This window comes from Thamnophis sirtalis, unplaced genomic scaffold (genome assembly GCF_051295495.1).
Source record: "Thamnophis sirtalis isolate CommonGarterSnake01/CBP01778 unplaced genomic scaffold, rThaSir2_p1.2 scaffold_3, whole genome shotgun sequence".
NCBI classification, from domain to species: Eukaryota; Metazoa; Chordata; class Lepidosauria; order Squamata; family Natricidae; genus Thamnophis; species Thamnophis sirtalis.
Genome location: NW_028261383.1, coordinates 172,587,656 through 172,613,269, shown reverse-complemented (window position 1 = coordinate 172,613,269; position 25,614 = coordinate 172,587,656). Strand labels below are relative to the sequence as shown.

General features: G+C 41.0%; 1 protein-coding gene across 1 annotated transcript in view; it reads right to left on the bottom strand.

Moving 5' to 3' along the window:
* PDE4A (phosphodiesterase 4A) overlaps positions 1 to 25,614 on the bottom strand; it is a 418,774-nt gene that overhangs the window by 349,847 nt on the left and 43,313 nt on the right. The gene's annotated exons all lie outside the window — the stretch shown is intronic.

Genomic DNA, 25,614 nt, shown 5'->3' with positions numbered 1-25,614 from the left:
ACAAGTTTACATCATATTCTTATGCATGCCAGTGCTGTGTGTGAGATAATTTAAGGTGGTTCTGACAAGTGTCGTTGGCATCTTCATATCCGGTCACATGGGCGGCAAGCCACTCCCATCCGGTCACATGGGCAGCAAGCCACTCCCACAAAGGAGGCCCCACCCACAGAGTAGGTTCGAACAATTTTTGAAACCCACCACTGGTGTAGAATATCTGCTTAAGTCCAAATTGGGTCCCTTCCCCTTTTAGAAGCAACTTTATGCAGCCGGATTATTTTTTTTTTAAATGCCTGCAAGGTTGTAGAAATAGAAAAAAAAATTAGAATTCCTCCTAGAGAAGTACATTCATGCATTAGGCATAGAATTTCACACCATTCTATATAAGGATAGCTGAAACTAACTGCGGTTTCCAGAACTTCAATAAAGTCTGATTGATGTAGATGCAGAGTGAAATCATCACCGGCTCAAGGCACACATTTGAGCTGCAGAGTGTAAGCCACTAAGTGTGCAAGATCAGAATTCTCTGTTCCTCCTCATTTTTCAGTTCCAATGCAAAAAAGCACATTTTTAATAAGGCATCTCTCAGTCAGTTTTAGCTGCCTCCCTGTCCTTATTGCCATTTACAGTTTGGGATAATACAGGTATTAGTCCTAAACTTACGATCACAATTGAGCCCCAAATATGGACTATGGAACAATCTCCCCGTGGAGATTCGTACCCTCACCACCATCCAGGCCTTCCGCACAGCCCTTAAGAACTGGCTAGCCCGTCAGGCCTGGGGATAATCCTATTTTCGCCCCTCCCGAATGCTGAGTGAATGTTGAGTTTTACTGTCTAATTTACTTTGTGCACATTTCTTTTTGGTATTGTCCTACACTCCCCTTCCTTTTTTGATTGTAAGCCGCCCTGAGTCCCCTCAGGGAAAAGGGCGGCCTATAAATAAATAAATCTACAAATCTAAATCTACCAAATATTTGTTGCTAAACGAGACATTTGTTAAGTGAATTTCGCTCCATTTTAAGACTTTTCTTGCCAGAGTTGTTACGTGAATCACTGCGGTTGTTAAATTAGTAACACAGATGTTAAATGAATCTGGCTTTCCCATTGACTGTCAGGAGGTCATTAAAGGCAATAGCAATAGCAATAGCAGTTAGACCTATATACCGCTTCATAGGGCTTTCAGCCCTCTCTAAGCGGTTTACAGAGTCAGCATATCGCCCCCACAGTCTGGGTCCTCATTTCACCCACCTCGGAAGAATGGAAGGCTGAGTCGACCTTGAGCCGGTGAGATTTGAACAGCTGAACTGCAGATAGCAGTCAGCTGAAGTGGCCTGCAGTACTGCACCCTAACCACTGCGCCACCTCGGCTCTTTCACATGATCCCGGGACATGTTAATGTGAGTCAGTTCCCAAGGGTCTGAATTTTGATCCTGTGAGCATGGGGACGCTGCAACAGTCATAAGTGTGAAATACGGTCATAAGTCTTCTTCCAGTGCCATTGTAACTTCAAACAGTCACTAAATGAATTGTATTGACTTTCAATTTTTTTATAGGTGTGACTTCAAACACTTGAAATAAAATATATAGATACTGCCTACTTCTACTTCTAAGATGCTTCCCAGAAGATGCTTTACTCTCCTGGAACTGAGCATACTGCTCAAATCATTTTTTAGAGAAAATAATACTACCAAAATCGAACCAATGTTCTATGTGTGATATACAAATACCAGGATTGTGAGCAGAGAACCAAAGTTAAACACCAAGGTTACCAAGATAGCTAGTAGTTCTGCTGAAACAACTATCTTGAACAATTTAAATGGATGAAGGGCCCACCTGTGATGTAGGGAATACATCTACACAATGATATGAAAATACATTATTTAGCATTAATACTCAACCCTGAGCCCTCTTCCAGGGTTTTGGAAACAAACCTTAACAAAGCTGGGTAGGAGCAGAAATTTGCTGGAAGACACGATAAGCCTAGGTATTGTATGTCAATAGTGTGTTTCATTTCTCCCAGCACCTTAGAAGGCGCAAAATTAATTACCTACTTAAAAGATGCAAAAGAATATATGCTGTAAAGCCAAACTGTACATTCATTCGCTCTAAAGAATGGCAAGGTGGGAAAGCAAAAAAGGAGTTGAAGTAAAAAGATGCTGTGTCTGCACCCTGATTGTTCTCAAGATGCAACGCAATTTCATTTATTAAACTCCAGGTGCTGTCCCCCGAATTTCATTAACTGCAGCTCTGCCCATTCCACATAGTGGCCTCTCTGGATCACATCTATCCCTTCCTATTTATGAACTTGGGAATGCTTTTTTTTAAAGAGTACATTTCTACAGAGCCGAGGTGGCGCAGTGGTTAAATGCAGCACTGCAGGCTACTTCAGCTGACTGCAGTTCTGCAGTTCGGCTGTTCAAATCTCACCGGCTCAAAGGTTGACTCAGCCTTCCATCCTTCCGAGGTGGGTAAAATGAGGACCCGGATTGTTGTTGGGGGCGATATGCTGACTCTGTAAACCGCTTAGTGAGGGCTGAAAGCCCTATGAAGCGGTATATAAGTCTAACTGCTATTGCTATTGCTACTATAATCCCAACCGAGGCAAGATAGCCATCCAAGGAGCTATGATTAAAGGCTGCTCGTTTTCTCAGTTGCAAAAAGAACTTGTAAGCAAAATATTTTAAGCATGTTTAATCACATGTTTACTCCAGTGCTGCACATTAGCATCACAGCAGGTATGGCCAGAAACATGTGATATGTACATGTTGGGATAATGCTGGGCATGAAGGAATTCATTTTTGACTTACTTAAATGAATTCACTTTTGAATTCATTTAGGTGGCACAAAATAATTAATTATTCAGACAGCCTTATTTTCTACCTTGCAAGGCAACATTCTAAGTACATTTTGTAGTTGTAAATCACCCTTGGATTATGTCCAGGTAGATGCATGACAATGATGCACTTTCTGGCTAATTCGTGGAACATGTCACAGCTGGAGTGTCCTTCCCTTTCAGAAGAGACATTGTTTTTCCTTTGCTCCACCTCAAAACCCGCATATGTTTTTATTCAAAGTGCTTCATAGAAAAGGGAATAATTAGGATTCAGAATATAATATAATGCTTTAGGGCAGCAATAATATAGTACCAATCAGTGACGTGCAGTCAGGGGAGGCAAGGGAGGCAGAGCCTCACCACTGTCATCATGAAAAGAAAAGAAAATGTAAAAGGAAAAAGGCAAGAGCTGAGGTCAGGCTGAGCTAGTTGCTGCCAGAGTCACCGTGGATGACTCTGCTTAGTGCTTAACTGTTTTAAAAAGCCTCTAAAAAAGCTTTTAGAGGCTTTTAGAGAGGGGGGAGGGAGGGAGAGAGGGAGGAAGGAGGGGAAGGGAGAAGAAAAAGAAAAAGAAAGAAGGAAACTTATTTCGCAAAGGAGAAAAACAAACGCTGTCGCTTTAAATCAGAACTGAGCATGCCTGGCTGTGGAATTCTGGGAGTTGAAGTCCACAAGTCTAAAAAAAATATTGTCAGTGCCTCACCAGCCATAAACCTCACCGCACGTCACTGGTACCAATGAATTATTTCTGTCTTCATATGGGTATGGAAGGCATGGAGTCTAATGGGATTTCACCTCTTCCCTAACTTAAGTCTGGCACTGGAATGGGGTTCATCCTTCAAGCAGTAGTGATGGTTAGGTACTTTTTCCCCACAACATAATCTGAAAAAAAAGTATCTGTAGATTCTTCATAAATTTGTGATTCCGAAACTAGGTTCTGCATCATCTTCACATAGCAGACTGCGAACGGCTGCAGTTTTTTGTTCTTTTCAATGGTAATTATTGTTAGGGGGAAATTATATACAAAATGGAGTAAACCATGACTAATACTATGAAAGATATCATGTAAACAATGGTTTTTTTTGAAGCTATCTTGAAGCCTGTAATATTATATTTCTAAAGTATTACAGATGTCTGCAGCTACTGTAAGCATACATAGCACAATCTTCACAATGAAAAGGCAGCTTTCCAAACACTGTGTAGCAAAAAGGAACAAGTAAAAGTTATCATTTACACAACAGCTCCCACCCAATCTGAAATACTTTATTCCCCTCTCCCCCAAATCCGATGAACCTTATTTTCCAAAATCCTTATAATAGCCTCTAATCCACACGCTGTGAAATCACGATGCAGTTAAGTGCTACTAGCAGTCTGTAATCAGTTTCAAAAATATAGCAGTGGGAATGGATCAAGGGAACGGCTGAGTTCAATTTACAGTGTATATTCCAATATAAAAAAAAGGCAGTGCCAAATATTGTTCAAACTACTAAATAGCTGCATTTATCTTACTAGTAAGAAAATGCCCAGATTTTTTTATAGACTTCAGTGATATATGGAATAAGACCGGCCAGATGTACATGGTGGATAGAGAAGACACAATAGCATCTGAGATTGTTAATTTCGTGACCCAACAAATGCGCACCCCACAACAGCGTGCCGACAAAACCGCGGCAATAAAACCGCGACGTCGACAGCGCGCCCACAAAGGCGCGCTGACAAAAGAGCGCCGACAGAAGCGTGATTACGGTTAAGGTAAGGGTTAAGGTAAGGGTAAGGGTTAGGTTTAGGGTTAGGGTTAGGTTCAGGGTTAGGTTTAGGGTTAGGTTTAGAGCACACTTCTGTTGGCGCGCTGTTGTCGGTGCGCTTCTGCGCTCATTCGTCGGCGCGATTTCAAACTCGTGGTTTTCTCCCCCGCGGTTTCATCGGCGCGCTTTTGTTGAGCGCGCATTTGTCGGTGAACCGTTAATTTACATGGTAATATGAAAATACATTTAACTGCACAAGATTCCATTCCAACTGTTGCTTCCTGGTCATCATACAAATTCTTCAATGGGCAAAGGAGACGCCAAAGTATAGGTAGCCTTCAACTTACAACCACAATTGGGACCGGAACTTCCATTGCCAAGTGAAATGGTCATTAAGTCAGTCATCACATGACTATGCCTGATTTTACTATCTTCTTTGTTGTGATCACTAAGTGAATTGGGGTTTCACCATTGACTTTGCTCGTCATAAATAGGCTGGGAAAGTTGCAAATGGCAATCTGGTGAACCCCAGGACACTCCAGTGGCAGTAAATGCCTGCCAGTTGCCAAGTGCCCAATTCGTTATCATGTTCCAGAAACTCTGCAATGGTTCTAAGAGTGAGGACTGCTTATAAACCATTTTTTCAGTGCTGTCATAGCTTTGAACGGTGGCCAAACAAATGCTCATAAACCAGTGGTGGGTTTCAACTTTTTAAGAACCTCTTCTGTAGGTGTGGCCTGCTTTGTGGGAGTGGCTTGCTGGCCATGTGACTGGGTGGGAGTGGCTTGGCAGTCATGTGACTGGGTGGGCATGGCCAACTTGTAAAATGTGGTGAAACTCACTTAACAACGCTCTTACTTAGCAACCAAAATGTTGGCTCAGAAACTCTGGCATTTGAAGCACACAAGTCTTAAAGCTGTCAAGTTACAAGACCCTTGCACCCCTAACCCTTTAGAAAAAACTCCCAGGGGTGTTCAAACTTGACAGTTTTAAGACTTGGGGACGTCAACTCCCAGAATTCCTCCTCTCGCTCTTCATCTTGATGATGTGCGGACGGTCGGGAGGGGAGGGAGATGGAACCGGTTCTAAACGGCACTGTAGATTTGTGGAACCTCTTCTATAGAAGAGCTTAGAACTGGCAGGAACCCAGCCCTGCTATAGTTTCTCTTTGTTAATTTGTTTTTGTTCTCTTCAGTTGTCATTTTTGAAGGAGTCCATGGTTAGCACCTGCTCCTGTTTTTAGTAACTAGAAACAGTTTTTCCATCTTTGCTTCCAAGGTTTATTTGATTTTGGTGATCTCCATGTGTAGAGTTGTGTCCTACATTGTTGGAAGAAAGCATTGGTTGTAAATATTGAATTTTCTTGGCAGAACTCTATCAGTCTGTCTCTTGATTCATCTAGCAAATTTCCTCATTTTTCCAGATTCTATTTCACTTCCAACTTTAATATTCCAGCCTCCTATAATTAATGCAATGGTCTTATTTTGTTGTTGTCTCAACAAGATGTTGACATTCACCACAGAACTGTCCAGTTTCTTCTTGCATTTGTGATTGGAGCGTACAAACGAATCATCATAATTGATTGGTTTAAGAGCCGAGGTGGCGCAGTGGTTAGGGTGCAGTACTGCAGGCCACTTCAGCTGACTGTTATCTGCAGTTCAGCGGTTCTAATCTCACCGGCTCAAGGTTGACTCAGCCTTCCATCCTTCCGAGGTGAGTGAAATGAGGACCAGGATTGTTGGGGGCGATATGCTGACTCTGTAAACCACTTAGAGAGGGCTGAAAGCCCTATGAAGCGGTATATAAGTCTAACTGCTATTGCTATTGGTTTGCCTTGGAGTTCCATTGTGGCTTGTATACAAGCAATGACTTTGGCAACCTTTGACTAATAATGATGACTTCTTCATTTTTTTCTTTAATTCTCCTGTCTACAATAAATCATATGCTTCCTTGATTTGATGTGACCCATTCCAGTCCATTTCAGTTCATTGATTCTTAGAATGTCAGTGTTCAGTCGTGACATTTCTTCTCAGACAACATCAAGTTTGCTTTGGTACATGGTTCTGATCTATTAATAGTATATATATATTTGCAGTATCAGACTTTCTTTTTGTATTTTTTGGTATAAATCCAACCTCACTAAAAGTATCAAGGTTATTTAACTTGCTCATTGATCTTCCCCAGCAACTCGCTGGAAATTTTCCAACCCAGAGGCTCATCTTCCAGACAGTGGTGGGATTCAAATAATTTAACAACCAGTTCTCTGCCCTAATAACCAGATGGGTAGGTGGGGCTTGGTGGTCATGTGACTGGGTGGGCGTGGCCAACTCAACATCATTCACGTTGATGGGCGCTTCACCTTAGCTGTGACAATGTAATAAGGGTTAACCGGAGAGGCAGTTTCTGTAAGCAGGTCAATAAAGATTAGGCTAGAAACATCACCAGAATGTTTCCTTCCTGCCTTCCTTACAGGATTAGCCCTGTAAAGTGGGGGAAAAACAAAAGGAGATTTCTTCCAACAATTGGTTCTCCAAACTGCTTAGAAAGTTACCAACCGGTTCTCCTGAATAGGTGCGAACCGGCTGAATCCCACCCCTGCTTCCAGAGTAAGTGAACATTATCCCATTTGCAAAACTCCATTTGGTTTTCTTGGTGGAATACTCCAAGTCAGTTGCTATTTCCTTCTCCAGTGAATTAATCTGAGATCTTGTCTAGGATCTGCTTATCATGGTGCGTACTCAATATATACTCCCAACGGCTGAGAAAGTCATTGGGATGGCAAATTCCTTCACTGATGTACAGTAACACTCCATAAAGAGGTCAATTAGGATAGCCTTCACTAATGACTGGAGGACGACTGCCATAATCCAATACATCTGGAAGAATCAGTTTGCAGAAAGCAACATTACATTCCTTCTTACTGGATGACTTTTTAAAACAAGGGTCACGAGTCCAGACTTGTTGTTGTTGTTGCTCAGTTCCTCCTGAAAGCACCCAGAAAGATTAAAATTCTTGATAAGCTTAAATCTGTTTTATTTCTAACAACTTCCTTTTTTTTTCTTTACTCTTCTCTGCTTGATTCTTTATTAAATGCAATGAACCGAAAGCAGGCATTAATTTAATCCTTTGGCTAGCCTTCTTACTCAGGTGCCAGGCCACACGATCAACAGATTTATCTCATTCTTAAGAAGATTAAAGGAAGGCCATTTAGGTCTGGATTCTCATATGTCCTGGCTGAGGTTTATTAATTATTATAAAAACATGTCAATGGTAATAGCATGTCTACTTTTGAAATGGTGTGAAAAAGTGAGCCTTTTAGTAGCCCAACCTGCTTTGCACAGGTTAGTAGTGCACATGGTTTTCAAAATCCCTTGCAGGGGAGAAAAACTACGCACTACATAAATGAAATACTGTTCATTTGGTCAACGAACAGCAAGATTTGAACAAAAAATTGAACTAGAGTTTCAGCTCTTTGCATTTCCCCTCCTGATGCAGCCTGGTGTCTCAGCCTGGGCTCAGAGTGGGGTTGCATCTCTTGAAGATGAAGAATAGCACAGCAGAGAGAGACTTAAGGCAATTTCCAAGGCTGGGACATTTATTCACAAAACGAAACAAACCGGTGGTCTCTTGCCTCTATTGGATTTCATCCTATCTATTTTTAGTTTATTCCACAGGCGGCAGCTGATAATATCTGTGGGAAGTGAAGCCACTAGCTGGCAAATTCGTTGGCAGGCAAAAAAAAATAAAATGTTTTTTTTTAATGTTTTACCCATTTTCTTTTCCGCTCCAACTTAAAATTGGATTGAATTCCTTTTCATAAATGACTAAATAGTCTGAAGAATGGTAGTGCTTAAATTGAGGGCATAAAAATAATGCCTTCCCATCTATGCCAGAGCAAATCAGAATGGTCCAACATCTATGGGTGCCAGGCAGACAGTTGCCTTTAGGAAACCCATCAGTTTAATTTCCAAAACGTTGTTAACCCTTCAAAAGAAACGAATGTTTCTCATCAATATTTTTTCTCAGAAACTGTAATTATCTAAGCCTGTCCAGACACACACAGAGACAACGTTCTTCCTTAAATTTAAGTAAGATTTATTGAGAATATAAGTTGTGAATTTTTTTCATTGGTGCATGTTCTCTATCTTCAATTTCCCAGTCTTATTATCACTGACTAATTATCTCTTTTCCTGTTATGCCATATTTATCATATATTTTTGTTTATATATCCTGGAACAATTCTTTGTCGAAATAACTAAGGTTTCACTTCAAACTCTCTCTCTCTCTCTCTCTCTCTCTCTCTCTCTCTCTCTGTGTGTGTGTGTGTGTGTGTGTGTAATATTGCATATTTGTCTCCAGTACTTTTTTTTTTCCTAAAGTACCATTTACTGGAAATGTGATAAAGAAGGAACATTGCAACATTTTTATTGTACGGTTTATCTATTTTTGAGATTATTGACGGAGTAAATGCCATCTATAAAATTATTCTACCAACTTTCCCCTAAATTATAACGAGGTAAACTTTACTGATTTTTTTCTTCATGATTCCCATTGTTGCAGTGCAAAAACCCCAAATTTGGACCTTATCCATGTCTTCAAGGACAAGCATTCACCCCCTAGAACTTATCCAGTCGTTTGAAAAAGGGTATTTTATTAAAAATTGCTATTTGTTTTTGTTTGGGGTGTAGATGGAGGCCAGCTTTCTAATTCTGTCTTCTTAATTTCAGAATTAGAAATATTCCTGCTTTTATCTTAATTTGTTGCTTCTGCGCTGGGGCTGGGTATGGAAAAGCACCCTCAGCCATGCTCTCTTAGCCTAAAGCAGTGGTGGGATTCAGCCGGTTCGCACCTATTCGGGAGAACCAGTTGTTAACTCTCTAAGCAGTTTGGAGAACCGGTTGTTGGAAGAAATCTCATTTTGTGTTCTTTTCCACTTTGCAGGGCTAATCCTGTAAGGAAGGCAGGAAGGAAACATTCTGGCGTTGTTTCTAGCCTCATCTTTATTGCCCTGCTTACAGAAATTGCCTCTCTGGTTAACCCTTATTACATTGTCACAGCTAAGGCGAAGTGCCCATCGATCTGAGTCACGTTGAGTTGGCCACGCCCACCCGGTCACATGACAACCGAGCCACGCCTACCCAGCTGATCATTAGGGCAGAGAACCGGTTGTTAAATTATTTGAATCCCACCACTGGCCTAAAGTAACTAGGAGTTCTGAGAAAAAAAACTCAAAAACACAGGAGGACAGAAGAAAACTTGTGTTGCAGCTCCCATACTTCCTTAGAGCCGAGGTGGCGCAGTGGTTAGGGTGCAGTACTGCAGGCCACTTCAGCTGACTGTTATCTGCAGTTCGGCGGTTCTCATCTCACCGGCTCAAGGTTGTCTCAGCCTCCCATCCTTCCGAGGTGGGTGAAATGAGGACCCAGACTGTGGGGGCGATATGCCGACTCTGTAAACCGCTTAGAGAGGGCTGAAAGCCCTATGAAGCGGTATATAAGTCTAACTGCTATAGCTATTGGACTTCAGATAAACTGCCATTCCATTTTCCTTAAGTCTTTCTGTAGCTTAGTATTCTTGTCCTAATTTTTTCCTATTTTAAACAAACTGAATTGGTCTGTTTTTATATGTGTTTCTGGTAAGCAAATAATATTACCATTTTCTTTACTGGGCTTGCAGAAGGTATCCCATCCCCCCCCTCCTTTTTTTATTTGGTGAATTTAGTCCATTTGCCTTTTGTGATTTCAGTGGCATCTCTATTAGGAACTCAGCTCAATGCTGCTATGTTTAATAACCCTTCGTCTTTTCACTCCTCATCCAAAGAATCCTGAGCAGTTAATTCTTTATATATAAACTTCTGAGATTGTATTTATAATTATGTTTTTGTTTTGTTTTTTTGTTTCCAAGGCACGTGACATTTTCCATTGGTATCTTCTTTGTTTGTTTCTTAATATGGCTATCAGGGATGCAAATTATTTTTGTTTTTTTTTAAAAAAAAACCAACCTTGGAGATACATCTTTTATTTATTTATTTATTTATTTATTTATTTATTTATTTAATCTATTTATTTATTTATTTAATCGATTTATAGGCCGCCCAATCCCGGAGGACTCTGGGTGGCTTACAATGAAAGAAAAAAAAAGAAATAATAAAAAATGAAAATAAAAAACAGGTTAAAATCAACACGCATACATTCGTTACGATCGGGGCTGGACAGGGGTGGGTTTCTCGCCCCGTTCCAACCGGTTCGGTTGGAACGAGGCTGGCGGCATCCTCACGCACGCGTGCGGCGCACACATGCGTACTAGCATCTGTGCGATTCTCCAGCTGCTCCTGGAGGATCGCGCAGGCGCTGTATGTGTCCTGCGCATGCGTGGAAGCGCAGAATTCGTCAAAACCGGGTAAGGAGCGGGCGCGCGCGGGCGTGGGTGGGCCCTTCACCGTTCCCGGAAGTTACTTACTTCCGGGTTCGGCAACCAACCGGTTCGCAGGGACCGCCGCGAACCGGTTGAAACCCACCCCTGGGGCTGGACCTCAACAGCCCCAGGCCTGCGGGAATAGCCAGGTTTTAACAGCTTTTCTGAAGGCCATGAGAGTGGGTAAGATCCGGATTTCTGGGGGTAGCTCGTTCCAAAGGGTCGGAGCAGCCACAGAGAAGGCTCTCCTCCGGGGAGCCGCCAGCCGGCATTATCTGGCTGACAGCATCTGAAGGAGGCCCAATATTTGGATTTGCTTCCTTTCTGTAATCAGAGAGGGGCTCAATCTGCTGTTTTAAAACAGCGTTCTTGTCCTTTCTTGCAAAAATCTGAGTAAGATATCCTGAGGCATTTTCTTCCTTGTAACTATTTACCCTGATTTAAATGTAGATCAGAAGCCATTCCTAATGCTTATAAATATATTGACTGCCATTGTTGTTATCAGTTGGGGCACAACGGGTGGGAAGAGTATGATTTGTAACCAAGTAGTTTCTTATTACTGTAGTGTTTTATTGATTTTTATTTTTATCCATTTTGTATATATCAATGCTTTTTCTTTGTAATTATCTGTCTTTACTTTCCAAATAATGAAAATGAATGAGAAGAAAGAATGAAAGCAGTCTTTTGATAAACTGAATATTCTAATTAAGCTATTCAAGGCATTGTTTTGATTATTTGTTTATGGAGCATCATGTAGGAGACTGACACCTTGCAAATAACAAGGATAACAGATCCTTTCCCCAAGAGGGTTACAGTCTAAAATCAGGGTACAGAGCAGTGGTGGGTTTCAAAAATTGTTCGAACCTACTCTGTGGGTGTGGCCACCTTTGTGGGAGTGGCTTGCCACCCATGTGACCGGATGGGAGTGGCTTGCCACCCATGTGACCGGATATGAAGATGCCGACGACGCTTGTCAGAACCACCTTAAATTACCTCACACACAGCACTGGCCTGCATAAGAATAGGATGCAAACTTGTTTTTTAAAAGGCATCTTTGGTTTGCGTTAAAACAACTTCAACACACGCAATGTTCTGATTGCACCACAAACGCAGTAGTCATCCTTACCTTTCACAGAGGCACTGAGTTTTATAAATATGAGCATGATAGTGTAGAATAATCATATCCAAGGACCAGTGGTGGGTTTCAAAAAATTTTGGAACATTTTCAGAAGTATTGTTAAAAATATCAGTCCCAAAGCCGACGGGCAACAACTCACCAGTGATGTAGAGTAATCCATTACTGGAAGATGTATACAGTCTACATAACAAGTTAAATACAAATACTTACCAGCATTAAATAAGTTGTTGAAATGAAGAAGTGGCATTCTGACTTGAGCACAGCAAACAGAAGAGGAGAAAATGGTATTTCTTTTTTATCTACTAGTTCCCTCATCTGCCTCACTGATAAGCCACAGAGTTAAATAATCAGTAACAGACTGATCTCCTCTACATTTTCTCTGCATGCAAATGGCCAGCCATGAAAACGGAAGCTAATCTTCTTTGGGGTTTACAAAATTGTAGCTTATTTATCTGACACCAGCAAGTACTGTGAAGTAAGGAGTGCGTCAACTAAATTTCCAGCTGATAAAGCTTATAGTCAACATGCCAAATGAGAGCTGGAAGAAATAGACACATGCTTTGATTTCTCCAACATCCTAGGAACCAATCAAGAAGTCCTAAAAGACCAGATCATGTAGGTATTATCATTTGCTGGGGCACAAAATGGCTTAAAAAGGATCCATTGCAAGGAACCTCTATCGCTCTAGTAATCATACTGTCGGTGTTCCAAATAGCATCCAAAAGTAGAATAATAATAGAAAGTGTGGCGGGCCAAAGATCCAAAAGATGAAAAGATGGCTGCAGGGCTGACACATAGACCAAAAATATGATGCCCACTGAAAACACTGTACTGTACAGGACTTCAAGGACAGAAGCAATCTAGATCTAAGGAGAAATTTCTGAAGAGTGAGAACAATTAACCAGTGGAACAGGTTGCCTTCAGAAGTTTTGGATGCTCCATTACTGGAGGAATTTAAGAAGAGACTGGACAGTCATTTGTCTGAAATGGTATAGGGCAGTGGTCTCCAACCTTGGCAACTTTAAGACTTGTGGACTCAACTGCCAGAGTTCCTCAACCAGCAAAGCTTCAACTCTGGGAGTTGAAGTCCACAAGTCTTAAAGTTGCCAAGGTTGGAGACCACTGGTATAGGGTCTCCTGCTTGAGAAGGAGGTTGAAGTAGAAGACCTCCAAGGTCCCTTCCAATTCTGTTATTCTACTTCCTCCTTGAGTGGAGATCAATTTCAACGCCTGCACTTAATGCTGCATGATGACTACGAAAAACAGAGTCACAGATCTAATATCATCCACATGTTCATCTTGATATCTGTATCATAAAAAATCATAGAAGCCTGTCCTAGCACATAGTAAACATAACCAATGCTTCGCTGAGAAAACTTTTAACATCTTTTTGCCTGCAGAACCTGACCTCAAGGGGAGATTTTGTAAGTTCCCTGTTGAACAATGAACAACCCTCTGTCCTTATGGTCTTGGTCAAACGGAGGACGTTATCCATTATGGCCTCCACTGACCCATTTACAATGAGATTAGGTCCAGGTTTTTAATGGTAGATGAACTCAAGGGCTCTGATTCTGAAAAACTGAACTATCTTCTTAGAGATGTATTCTGACCCCCCCTTCTTCACTCGTTCACAGACGACAGTCAGACAGACTTTAAAGGAAATAACTTTATCAGTCCTGGCTCACGCTGGCTGCGAGCCCAAAAATAAACATAAATAATGTCTCTGGCAAAAAAGGTTATGCAGCAGAATGCAAAAACAAAGAGCTATTACAGCAACAACAGGTTTACAGAAAGAAAGCAAATCACTTCTCCAAGTGTCTCTTTGAATCAAGGTTACAGAAAGCAAATCACTTATCCAAGTGCCTCTCACAAACAAACGACAACCGGTGAACTACGAACCACGAACGAACGAGTGAACGTTGACTACTGCAACCAGGGTGTGGCACCATCAGTCCTTTTATCTCCAGAAGACGACACTAAAGAGCCCCACCTGTATTGTTATTCCTGCATCCCGACTCAACTCACAGCAAACATCTGCTGAGTCACAACAGAGATGTGTTTTCAACAGTCAGCAACCAAATTAATACTTTTGCTCTGCTGTCATTTAAATGTAGAAAGAAATGCTCAAGTTCTTGGTTGCAAACTTTGGCTTTACTTATTTGTAACCTTTTTTACATCCAATACTTCTATTTCTTCTAATTTCACAGTTTTATTCTTTTATTGATATTTTATGGCATACCTACGTTATGGCCTGCGGTTACATCAATAAACTTATTTCCTTACACGGATTTAAATTTGATTCTTTTACTGTAATAAAAGCTTACTGTTAACTGCAGGTTTTTTTTAAAAAAAATGTTAAGATTGTGTTCTGAGGAAACTGGGCACCCTCTAATATTAGTGTTTTGGAACAATTCAATGAGAAAGTTATTTTTAAAACTTTTGTAGAACTAAAATAGTATTTTGTCTCAAGAGTGTTTCTTAATAATTTATTCAGCTCAAATGTTTGAAATTTGAAGGACTGAAAGTTGTGTGTGTGTGTGTGTGTGTGTGTGTGTGTGTGTAATAAATAAATGTGCTCCAGATGCCATTGCTGTTTTTAAAGTTGCATAGTGCAGCTACAACATCAATTGTAGATCCTAAGCCAATAAACAATCTTAGAGGAAGTTGATGAAATTGGAATTGGCTCTTTATGAGATTACTGGCACAACAAGGTTGAATATTTGATTCTCGTGGACAGTGAATGATTGATTTCAATAATGTAAAATTGGTTTTCTTCTACTTTAAAGTGACTTTAATACAAAAACAATGGTTTGCGTACATTGGAGGGTATGTTTAATGAGAATTGGTTGCAATCCCTGGAGCTAGAACCCAAAATCGTTAGGTTCAGGTTTAATCCAAAATGAGACAATAATAGGTCAAGATCAACAGGATTCTTAAATTGAATCTGGATAAATCTGATTTAAACTACTTTAAATCAGGTTGGTTTTGGACACATCTCCAGCTACAATTTATCAAGACACCAAGCTGACAAAGAATTACATATACTAAAAGAGACATTTACAGTCATCTACAGCAAGGCTTTGTCAATATCTATTATTTGTCAGTTTTTGAATTAAGGTTTGATAAAAGTCCAAGAAAGAAATATATCCCCCAAAAATATAACTTTGGGAGATTGTTTTATGCTTATTACAGATTTTCCAGACTTGTTTCCCCTGTTTTATTATGTCGCTGCAAAATTACTATTGCATGTATGTATATATTTGTTAATTAGTTAGAGCTAGAGAGATAAATATAGCAAAACAGTGCTAAGTCTTGACACCATCAGTTAATCAAAAGCTGCAATCTCTGTCATGTTTGTTTTCCTACCAGTTCTACAAATGAGGAAACTCAAAGGAAGAGCTTTTATTCTGCTGCTAACAGCAAACTAATCTTAGTGCTTCTTAATGTGTCTTTCATCAAACGCACTAATTACCATGTAATCAGGTATTTAATATGTATCTGGCTGCTAAGCAAGAACACATCCTTTTAACAGGGATATTCAGTTAAAACAGAAATGACACGGCACCCTTCATCCCAATCACAAGCCCCAAACTCATCTCAAACATGATTTATGTTTACGTTGTCATTCAAAAACGTCATTCCAAGCAAAGAAGGTATCCGGCTCCTAGCGATTTGCCAGTTTTAGCTAAGAGAAAAAAAAATAATACCCCTTGACACACAAGGATTAATTGAAAGCACAGGTCAGATCCGTCAGAAATTTTTGCCGTCTTCATCTTCCCAAATGCAATCCACAGTTAAATAATAATAAAATAGCAATAGCAATAGCAGTTAGACTTATATACCGCTTCATAGGGCTTTCAGCCCTCTCTAAGCGGTTTACAGAGTCAGCATATCGCCCCCACAGTACGGGTCCTCATTTCACCCACCTCGGGAGGATGGAAGGCTGAGTCAACCTTGAGCCGGTGAGATTAGAACCGCTGAACTGCAGAACTGCAGTCAGCTGAAGTAGCCTGCAGTGCTGCACCCTAACCACTGCGCCACCTTGGCTCTAAAAAAAAAAAAAACAGATGTAGTGGGAGAAGAAATTGTTGAAATGTTCACTGAACCTTTTCAGAGCACAACAGGAAATCAACAGTATAAGAGCAGTGCCCAAGGAGCCGAGGTGGCGCAGTGGTTAGGGTGCAGTACTGCAGGCCACTTCAGCTGACTGTTATCTGCAGTTCGGCGGTTCAAATCTCACCGCCTCAGGGTTGACTCAGCCTTCCATCCTTCCGAGGTGGGTAAAATGAGGACCCAGATTGTGGGGGGGGGGGCGATATGCTGATTCTGTAAACCGCTTAGAGAGGGCTGAAAGCCCTATGAAGCGGTATATAAGTCTAACTGCTATTGCTATTGCTAAACTGGAACGTGTGTGTGTGTGTGTGTGTGTGTGTGTGCATGCGCACCAGAGTGTTGGAAACCCAGCCATTTGGGGGGCAGTTTTCAGGCTTTTCTTGGGGCCAAATTTTGCCCGAAACCCAGCAAAAAAACAGCCAACAAATCACCGGAAAAACAGCCAGGCCATTTTCACACTGTTTTTCGGGCTGTTTTCAGGACTGGTTTTGGCTATTTTGGGGGCTATTTTCAGGTTGTTTTCAAGCGCTCTGGTGCCCACGAAGACCAGCTGGACTAGTGCACCAGAAACCAGAAGAGCAGCTGGCAACGGCGTGCGTGCCCACAGAGAGGGCTCTGCGTGCCACCTCTGGCACGAGTACCATAGGTTCGCCATCACAGGTATAGAGCCTGCTTTTGATTGCCAACGCAACACAGTAGCTATGCCAATCCATGAGACAGAATAAAAAAGCTCAATTACGCTATCAGGATAATAGCGGATATTACTAATATAATGATCTGGATATAGCGAAACATAACTAAACTATTGCAGAAGTAAAGGACGCTGACAACTTTAGGGACACAATTGTATCACCTTGGTGATTCCCAGCTTTGAAGAGAGATTGACACCAACAACGGTTGTTGGGAACAATACATCTCCTACCCTAGATACATCAACTGCTGATCAGAACAAGGAGAGGGCCAAACTCCATTGATACCTTCCTTCTCAAAGGTGAGAAGAGTTACATATTATGAGACTGCAATGCAAGCATTGATATGGCTAAGAGAAAAGGAAAAATCTGAGGACCATTCCACTCCAGACGGATGGGGAATGTGCAAGAGATTGGAAAAACAGCATGGGAGTAATTTCCAATCTAGAAAAAGTGTGTGTTTGCTTCTTTTTTAAGTGCAACTTGCCCTGACTTTAGTAAACTGAAAAAGAAAAACAATCTCACATACTGTTGTGGCCCAGCAGGAGCCGTTGGAGCTGCCACCAGCCTCTGACAGCGAGGGGCCTTATGAGTCGGCTCTGGAGAATGTGGAGGACCCTGGACAGGGTTCCGACTCCGAGCAGGGTGCAGAGAGACTGGTTGGACACCAGGTGGCGCCTGAGCCTTGGACCAGTGGGGAGGAGACAAGAGAGAGTGATCCAGAAGCCAGCAGTGAGTTGTTCCCGGATGCACGCCATCAAAGAGCTACTAGGCATCAGGAACAATTACACAATTACAGGAGGTAATTGCGCTCAGCTGGTGATCATTAGGCTCCTCTCCAGGCTATAAAAAAGACTGCTTGTGCACACGCCCCTCTTGCAAAAGTCAACGCATTGACAAAAGAGAACTGTTGTAACTAACTTGGCAGGCTGGATTGCACCAAGGTTTGTCTGAATTGTTGCCAAGGTTTGTCTGAGTTGCTGCCAAGGTCCTTATCTGTTTGTTTGCTTGGCTTTCAGCCACCGAGATTTTGGTCTTGCTATTAAAGTACATTCTAGTTAAGCTTATCTCGGCTTTCGTTACTGGACGGAGGAGGGGGGTCAGAACACATACCAAGTTGCAAAAAGGCCAGAGTTAAGGTACCAGCCATTGCAACAGGGAATTTCTAATCAGAAAATCAGATATGCAAAGTAGCTTAAGTGGCCCCTCCTCCAGTCTTTCATTTCTTACCTTTCACTTTCTGCCAGGCAATGGCTTGCTATCATGTGTGAGTTTTCCCTGCAACCCAAAATACGTTTTTCATTAGTAAATCCAACTGCAGCAATCCACGGATAGGGTGAAATCCGTACTGGCATTCTCTGACATCAAAGCAATTCAGCTGAGGCAGATGTGGGCAGATGAAAGGAGAAATGGTAAGCAACAAGAATTTTCATTCAAAGTTCAGGGACCCCACTTGACTTCCTTCCCTTAGGATCTTTTTTTTCCAGCTCTGTGATCTGAGTGCTTGAGTTAGGAAGGGAATTTAATAATCAGCTTCAGAGTGGCTGTTTCACTCATGTTAAACCTTTATTTACCCAGACATAAAACAGCCTGGATTACATTATTTCTTTGCCAGCTTGATCTGAATTATTTGCTCACATGTAACAGATAATGTCCAATAAAGAGGGAAGCAAGACTGCATACTATTCCGTGACAGAATTTGATTCTGCCTTACAAGTCATGCATTTTCCACCCTTTTGATTGTTCCCTTATTGTTTCAAGAGAATTTCTGGGATTCAGCAAGAAAGAATTAGGAATATCCAATTAAACAACGAAGAGAAAAATGCTAATTTTCACAAAGAAGAACAACAATAACTGGGAGAGATGCGTGTCAAGGCGTAGGGGAAGACTATTTCATTTTATCAGACAACGTATGATTATTTTCCAGGCTTATCTGACACCATTTTCCCCTTAATAAAATTATCAGCTGTTAAATCCCAAAATTCACATTTCACGCATTGTCCAACCCATTCCAAGGGCTATGAAAGACTATATTTTGCTTTAATTATCTATTTTGGATTATAGGTAGACTTTGTGGAGTTCTGACATTATTTTGGATGGATATAAATATATCTATATATCTATATATCTATATATTTAGTGTCACAACCCCTGGTAAGCCCCAATTATGGGAGGAAGCTAACTGCTTCCATCATCTGTCAATCGGCCCGTCATAAGAGTCCATCACGACAGAAACCCAATATTTTTACTGTTGCCTTTGTTATATTTGTATAAAACACTATCTATCTATCTATCTATCTATCTATCTATCTATCTATCTATCTATCTATCTATCTATCTATCTATCTATCTCTATATCTATCTATCTATCTATCTATCTATATCAATAATATCAATGTCAATGTAAATATAAATAATATAAATATAAATAATATAAATATAAATATAAATATAAATATAAATATAAATATAAATATAAATATAAATATAAATATAAATATAAATATAAATATAAATATAAATATAAATATAAATATAAATATACATATACATATACATATACATATACATATACATATACATATACATATAAATATACATATAAATATACATATAAATATACATATAAATATACATATAAATATAAATATACATATACATATAAATATAAAATTTTTCAGTGTGTATCTCCTTTCATTCATTATTTATCTACCAAGTCATGTCAGCAACACAATGGCCAATGCGATATATCTAGTTTAATTAATATCGAAAAAGGGGATGTTCATGAAACCCAGTTTCCCCATGCCATCAGGACAGATTGTGCCTGAAAGTGGCAGATTAAAAAATTGAATTGAGTCTGCCTTCAATATGAAAAAGACCAAGTAAGTCACTTTTGCTGGTTTTTAAACTTGTTTACTACCATACCTGAGTTGCCTTGACTAGATTGGTGCATAGAAATTTGATAAAAGAAACAAATACACAGCAGGGCAGGGCAGAATCATTTATTAGGAAGGTGTATTTGAAACCTTTGTGAAGATAAACATCTGAGATTTGGGCAAGAAACTCCCTGGACTCTCCTTTCTGTTGGGATATTCATTGGTAATAGAAATGGGCTCGCCAAACTTGGCAACTTTAAGACTTCAACTCCCAGAATTCCTCAGCCGGTCTACAAATCTTAATATTGCCAAGTTTGGAGACCCCTATTATAGAAGGTAGGAAGAATAGGATAGAAATTTCACTGTTTTCAGAACCCAGCAGAGTTCCACCCCATAATGCTCTGGGATCTGGGCATGAACCAGCTATACCTGCACTCAAGTGTGATTTAACATTGTCAGCTTGAAGTTTGATAGTACTATCACGGCAGTGGTGGGTTGCAGGCGGTACGCCCCGGTGCGGGCGTACTGGATCCTGCCTGGAGCACGGGATACCGTTCCGGTACGGTGCTCCGGAGGGCTCACCCGCCTGCCCATGCTCCTTACCGGAACTTTATGCTGTTGCCGTTTTCGCGCACAGCACGTATGGCACCTGTGCGACGCTCCGCGGAGCAGCTGAAACATCGCGGAGGCTTGCGGGGGGGCGTCATTTGATGCTAGAACACATGCGCGCACCACGCCTGTGCATGTGGGTAATTCCGGGGGCGTTCCAACCGTACCGGTTGGATCAGAATCCAGAAGCCACCACTGTATCAGGTTCCTCAAAGCACTCTGAAGACAATCTTTTTCCCCCTGTAGTATGTCCTTTGAATTTCAGGCTGGGCTGGAACACTTCGTATAATAGAAAATCCCCATATCTAAAAAGAGACTGAGTTAGAACGGTCGTCCTTGACATGCTCAACTGACACATGAAAGGTATTGTGTTTTTTTCCCCATTGAATATGACAAAACAAAACTCTTACCTCTTCATGCGAGCCATGGACATATTCAATCATTTCAAACAAATATATCCCAGAGGCGGAAAGGACTCTATTATGCAGTAATAAAATAATAAGTGAAAAATACGACACCACCATGCTTTTAATGGTTTGAAGTTCATTAGTTTTTATGCATGCTGAAAGAAAAAGCACACAAAAAAGCTCATTCTAACTAACCTCTTAATATTGTGCCTTTCTTTCCAGATCACTCTATTTCCACTCAACTACTGTTCCTAACTGTTTCCCAACTTCCATTATCAATACATTAAAAGGGTGGACTCTTGTTGAATCACGCTCGACTCCCAGTGATTTCTTGCACATACCCCTCTAGTTTTCTTGGTAACCGCACAATATTGGACTAACCACAGCAAACCTTCTATAAGGGAACTTACTGAGGGAGGGGAAGAAAATGTCAGGCCTGCAATTATATTCCTTTTAGAATATTGGCCTGCCACACTTTCTCTTATTTCATTATGCTGTTTCATTAGTATAGTTGATGGGAGGGGGGAATAGACAGGAGTAGGATTGTGGAATGTATTGTTGTCATTCTTTTCTAGAAGACCAAGGTCATCTTTTGTCTCCGCACTTTTACACCTGACCAGAAGCAGCTGGGTGTGGGTGCCAGCGTGGAAGAAGAAGATTGGACCATGTGATGGATTTGTGGGCGTGGGGACGAGATCATGAACTTTTAACTGGGTGGGATTCTGATGTAATTTCCAGAATTGGGATTTCCACAGCAAGATGTCTGCTTTATTAAATTGGAACTTTAAGGATCGTTTTGCCTTGGACTCTGATTTAATTCTACATGATACTTGGAATGCTGACAGAAAGAATATTTCAAAGCATCATTGACAAAATATCACTGACAGATATTTCCATATCAGATCTGCCTGGGAAAGGTGCTTCCAGTCCTTTAGCGGAGGCAAAAAAAGTTAAAACAAAGCACAGACCCCCATCTTAGGAGAATTTGCTCCTAAATGAAGGCAGGGGGGTTGTGCAATCAATTTCTAGGATTCTGGTTCCTAGTCCCTTATTGCTGGATATTAAACCTAATTGAAACTCTGTGCCTCTTGCTTTCTTTACTATGTTTTACTGCAAAGAGATTGACACCTCCTTAGTTTCTGAAAATCAGACAAAGTGTTGCTACTTAGCTGGGCATCAATAAATAAAGATCACATCAGAAGCTGTCCCTTCACATTATTCAACCATCTTCCATCTATCAACCTGCAGGATTCTGTCCTCCAAATAAGAAAAGCAGCAAACACGTTTTTAGCACCAGTGGCGCACTGTGTGTGTATATACAGAAAGTTGTTTCTAGTGAGGACACATACAGGGAGGACACATACAGGGAGGGAACAAAATCAAATAAATGGATGGTAAACAAGTGAAAATTTTAAGATGAAGCTTGGAGGAAAAACTAGAAAGAAGAGGAGATAACAAGGTAAAAGGGCACCAAAGGTGGGAGATTTGTTAAACTGGTTCCCAGAAAATTTAGTTCCAAAAATATAATCCTCAGAACTATGTTCCTTGTGTATTTGGTTCTACTGACAACCAAGTTAAGAAGCATTACTTAATAACTGATGTCATTTTGCAGAGTTGGAAGAAGAAAAACTGGCTCTTTGCTTGGTTACCCAAAGCTTATTAAATCTACTTCATCGTGCCTGTTGTCCATCTGGAGATACTTCAAGCAGTTTCTAAGATCAAGCGCAAGTATTTTAAAGATAATTGACAAATGATGCCAAGTCCTATCCTAAATAAATAAGGCTTCCTTCAACCCCCTGATGCAGCAGGTTGGAAAGATATATTTTAGCAATTATACACAACCTTTCAGCAACATTGGATGTGTGGGGGGAGGAGGGTTTCAATATAAAGCAGTGCAAAGGAGTTATAATCGGTGACTATTCTTGTGGCTTCTGCCGTTTGGTTTCTGTTGCAAGCAAGAGCAAAAAGCCAGAGGAAGAGATGCTGTTTATTCATGGGGGAAGTGGTACTTCTGAGAATGGGCAGGGGGGAGGAAAAAGACAGAAAACATTTCATTGGATCTCATTTAACTTTTGTTTGCCTGTGGCAAAGACAGAGATCTCTTGTCTGCTTTTTTTTTTCAATAGCTAGATTGTCTGTTTTAGAGGATGTGGATGCCAAATAGATTTTTCAAGGCTTCTGTGCAGAGGTGGGTTCCTACCAGTTCGCACCTATTCGGTAGAACCGGTTCGTCAAATCTACCGATTAGAAGAGGTTCCACCAGTGGACCCGGAAAGCAGGCCACACCTACAGAAGAGGTTCCAACATTTTTTGAAACCCACCGCTGGTCCTTAGATATGATTATTCTACACTATCATGCTCATATTGATAAAACTCAGTGCCTCTGTGAAAGGTAAGGATGACTACTGCGTTTGTGGCGCAATCGGAACATTGCGTGTGTTGAAGTTGTTTTAACGCAAACCAAAGACGCCTTTTAAAAAACAAGTTTACCTCCTATTCTTATGCACGCCAGTGCTGTGTGTGGGGTAATTTAAGGTGGTTCTGATAAGTGTCGTTGGCATCTTCATATCGGGTCACATGGGCGGCAAGCCACTCCCATCCGGTCACATGGGCGGCAAGCCACTCCCACAAAGGAGGCCACACCCACAGAGTAGGTTCGAACAATTTTTGAAACCCACCACTGCTTCTGTGGGTGGGAAAAGGTGCCTTGATTATGCTATGGAAGTGCATTTAGAATTCTAAATGCAGGAGACTTGTATGTCCATTTATCAGAGTTTACATGATTACATTGAAACAGGGATATATATGTTTATTCTGCGTATGTACATACATAAATAAGTCTGTGTGAAGTCTGGACACGAATGGAAGCATCTACAGCGCAAACCAGGCATCCTGAACATTTCTCCCACTCCCAGCTTATTATTAGAGGAAAAACCATTTCTGATTAGAACTGAATCTCTGATGCCTGTGAATTGCAGCAGGAGATTAATTGCTAATTAAGAAATGCATGACTGAATGAAACGCATGACTGTACAATCGAAACCAGAGATTTTTTTTTCCTTAGGTTTCATGAACAAATTGGGGAGTGGGGGGGGAGGAATTTTGTTCTTAAAAATGTTAACAGCAGCAAGACTTCTTTATGTGCAGAAATGGAAGGACTCGCAAATACCAACAACAGAAGAATGGATGGTGAAGTTAATGGCTGCTTTGACTGCAAAATTGACGGCTGTGATTAAAGAAAAGACTATCTAGCTTCATTTCTACTTGGAAACCACTTTTGGGCCTTTTTGCTTAAACTGAAATAAATGTAATTTTAACCTTGGGATTTGATGATGAGAATTCTTTGACTACAGAGGTGCTGTGTGCTATGGCATACCTTGGTTTAAAGGGTAATTGCAATTTCTAGCTCTTTCTTCTGCGTCACAATAGATATGATGAACTAACTTCCTCGTTCATTTTTTCTGCTTAGCTCTCTTGTATGTAGAGTTTTATCCTGCCCTTTAATTTGAAGAATTGTTCTTCATTGAGAAAAGCAAGAACTAAACTCTACATACGGAGCGACACAATTGGTGGCCTCAGGTTGAAAATGGTATGCTGGTTATCTTTAGAGCTTGCTACCTGTGTATTTTTTGTATTTCCCTTTATTTGTATGCCGCCCTTTTCCCTGGGGGGACTCAGGGCGGCTCACAGTTCAAAAAAAAAGGGGGGGGGAAGGACAAACAATTTCTAACATACAGACAATGCATCATTATTAAAAATGCAACAGTCACACAATTCGAGTGGGGTTAAAATCTTAACCCCAGGCCAGCCGGGACAGCCAGATCTTTAGGGCGGCGCGGAAGGACTGGAGGGTGGTGAGGGTCCGAATCTCCATGGGGAGTTCGTTCCAGAGGGTCGGATAATTCTTGTGCAAGCAAGAATCTGGAAAACTTCCATTTAAATGGTCGGCTGCTGTATTTAGCCTTTATAATAGGGTTGTTTAAATAGTCTCTTTGCAATGAAATACTTTACGTCTTCTCCTAAATCAAACTTTAAAAGGCCAGAATGAAGCCGCCTTCTTGGCCATTAGCCAAAAATAATAATCACCACCAGTACATGTTTCCGGGCCAGGACCACTGAGAGCCTCCACATATTGGTTCCACGTTTAGGCACTCCAACTCTCAACATACTCAGAGTCCGCCAAGTAGCATGAGGGAGGTCAGACCCTTCAGCCATATCCTCCTTTAATGTTATTCCTTTTGCTCTATGATGGTCTTCCTCCATCTTTCAATTTTATTTCATTCTTGTGTTACCCTCAAGAATTTTGTTCTTCCATAAAGTTGTTTCTAGATTGAGTCGGCGGTCTTGGGTCATATGCCAACTCTGCCATCCATTCTTCTAAGAACTTTGTAAGGAAGTAGAGTTTGCAGAATGCTATCCTGTTATGAAGCTGTCTTCTATTTTACAGTCTTGGCTTGGGGTGGATGGTGATGAGTTTCTAGGCGTAACAGGAGGTGGCAATGAAAATTCAAGTCCAATAGAAAATGTTGCAGAGGAAACCTTGTCAAAGCTCGTATATTCTTTCTCATTGTCATACACAGGGGAGTTCTGTATCCTTTGGGGAATTGATTCCAGACCTGATTTATCTCAGTGTCTACATGGGGCTACCCTTGAAAAGCATTCGGAGACTGCAGTTAGTCCAGAATGTGGCCGCGCGAGCAATACTGGGTGTGCCGAGGTACACCCATGTTACACCTGTCCTCCGCGAGCTGCACTGGCTACCAATTGGTCTCCGGACGCAATTCAAGGTG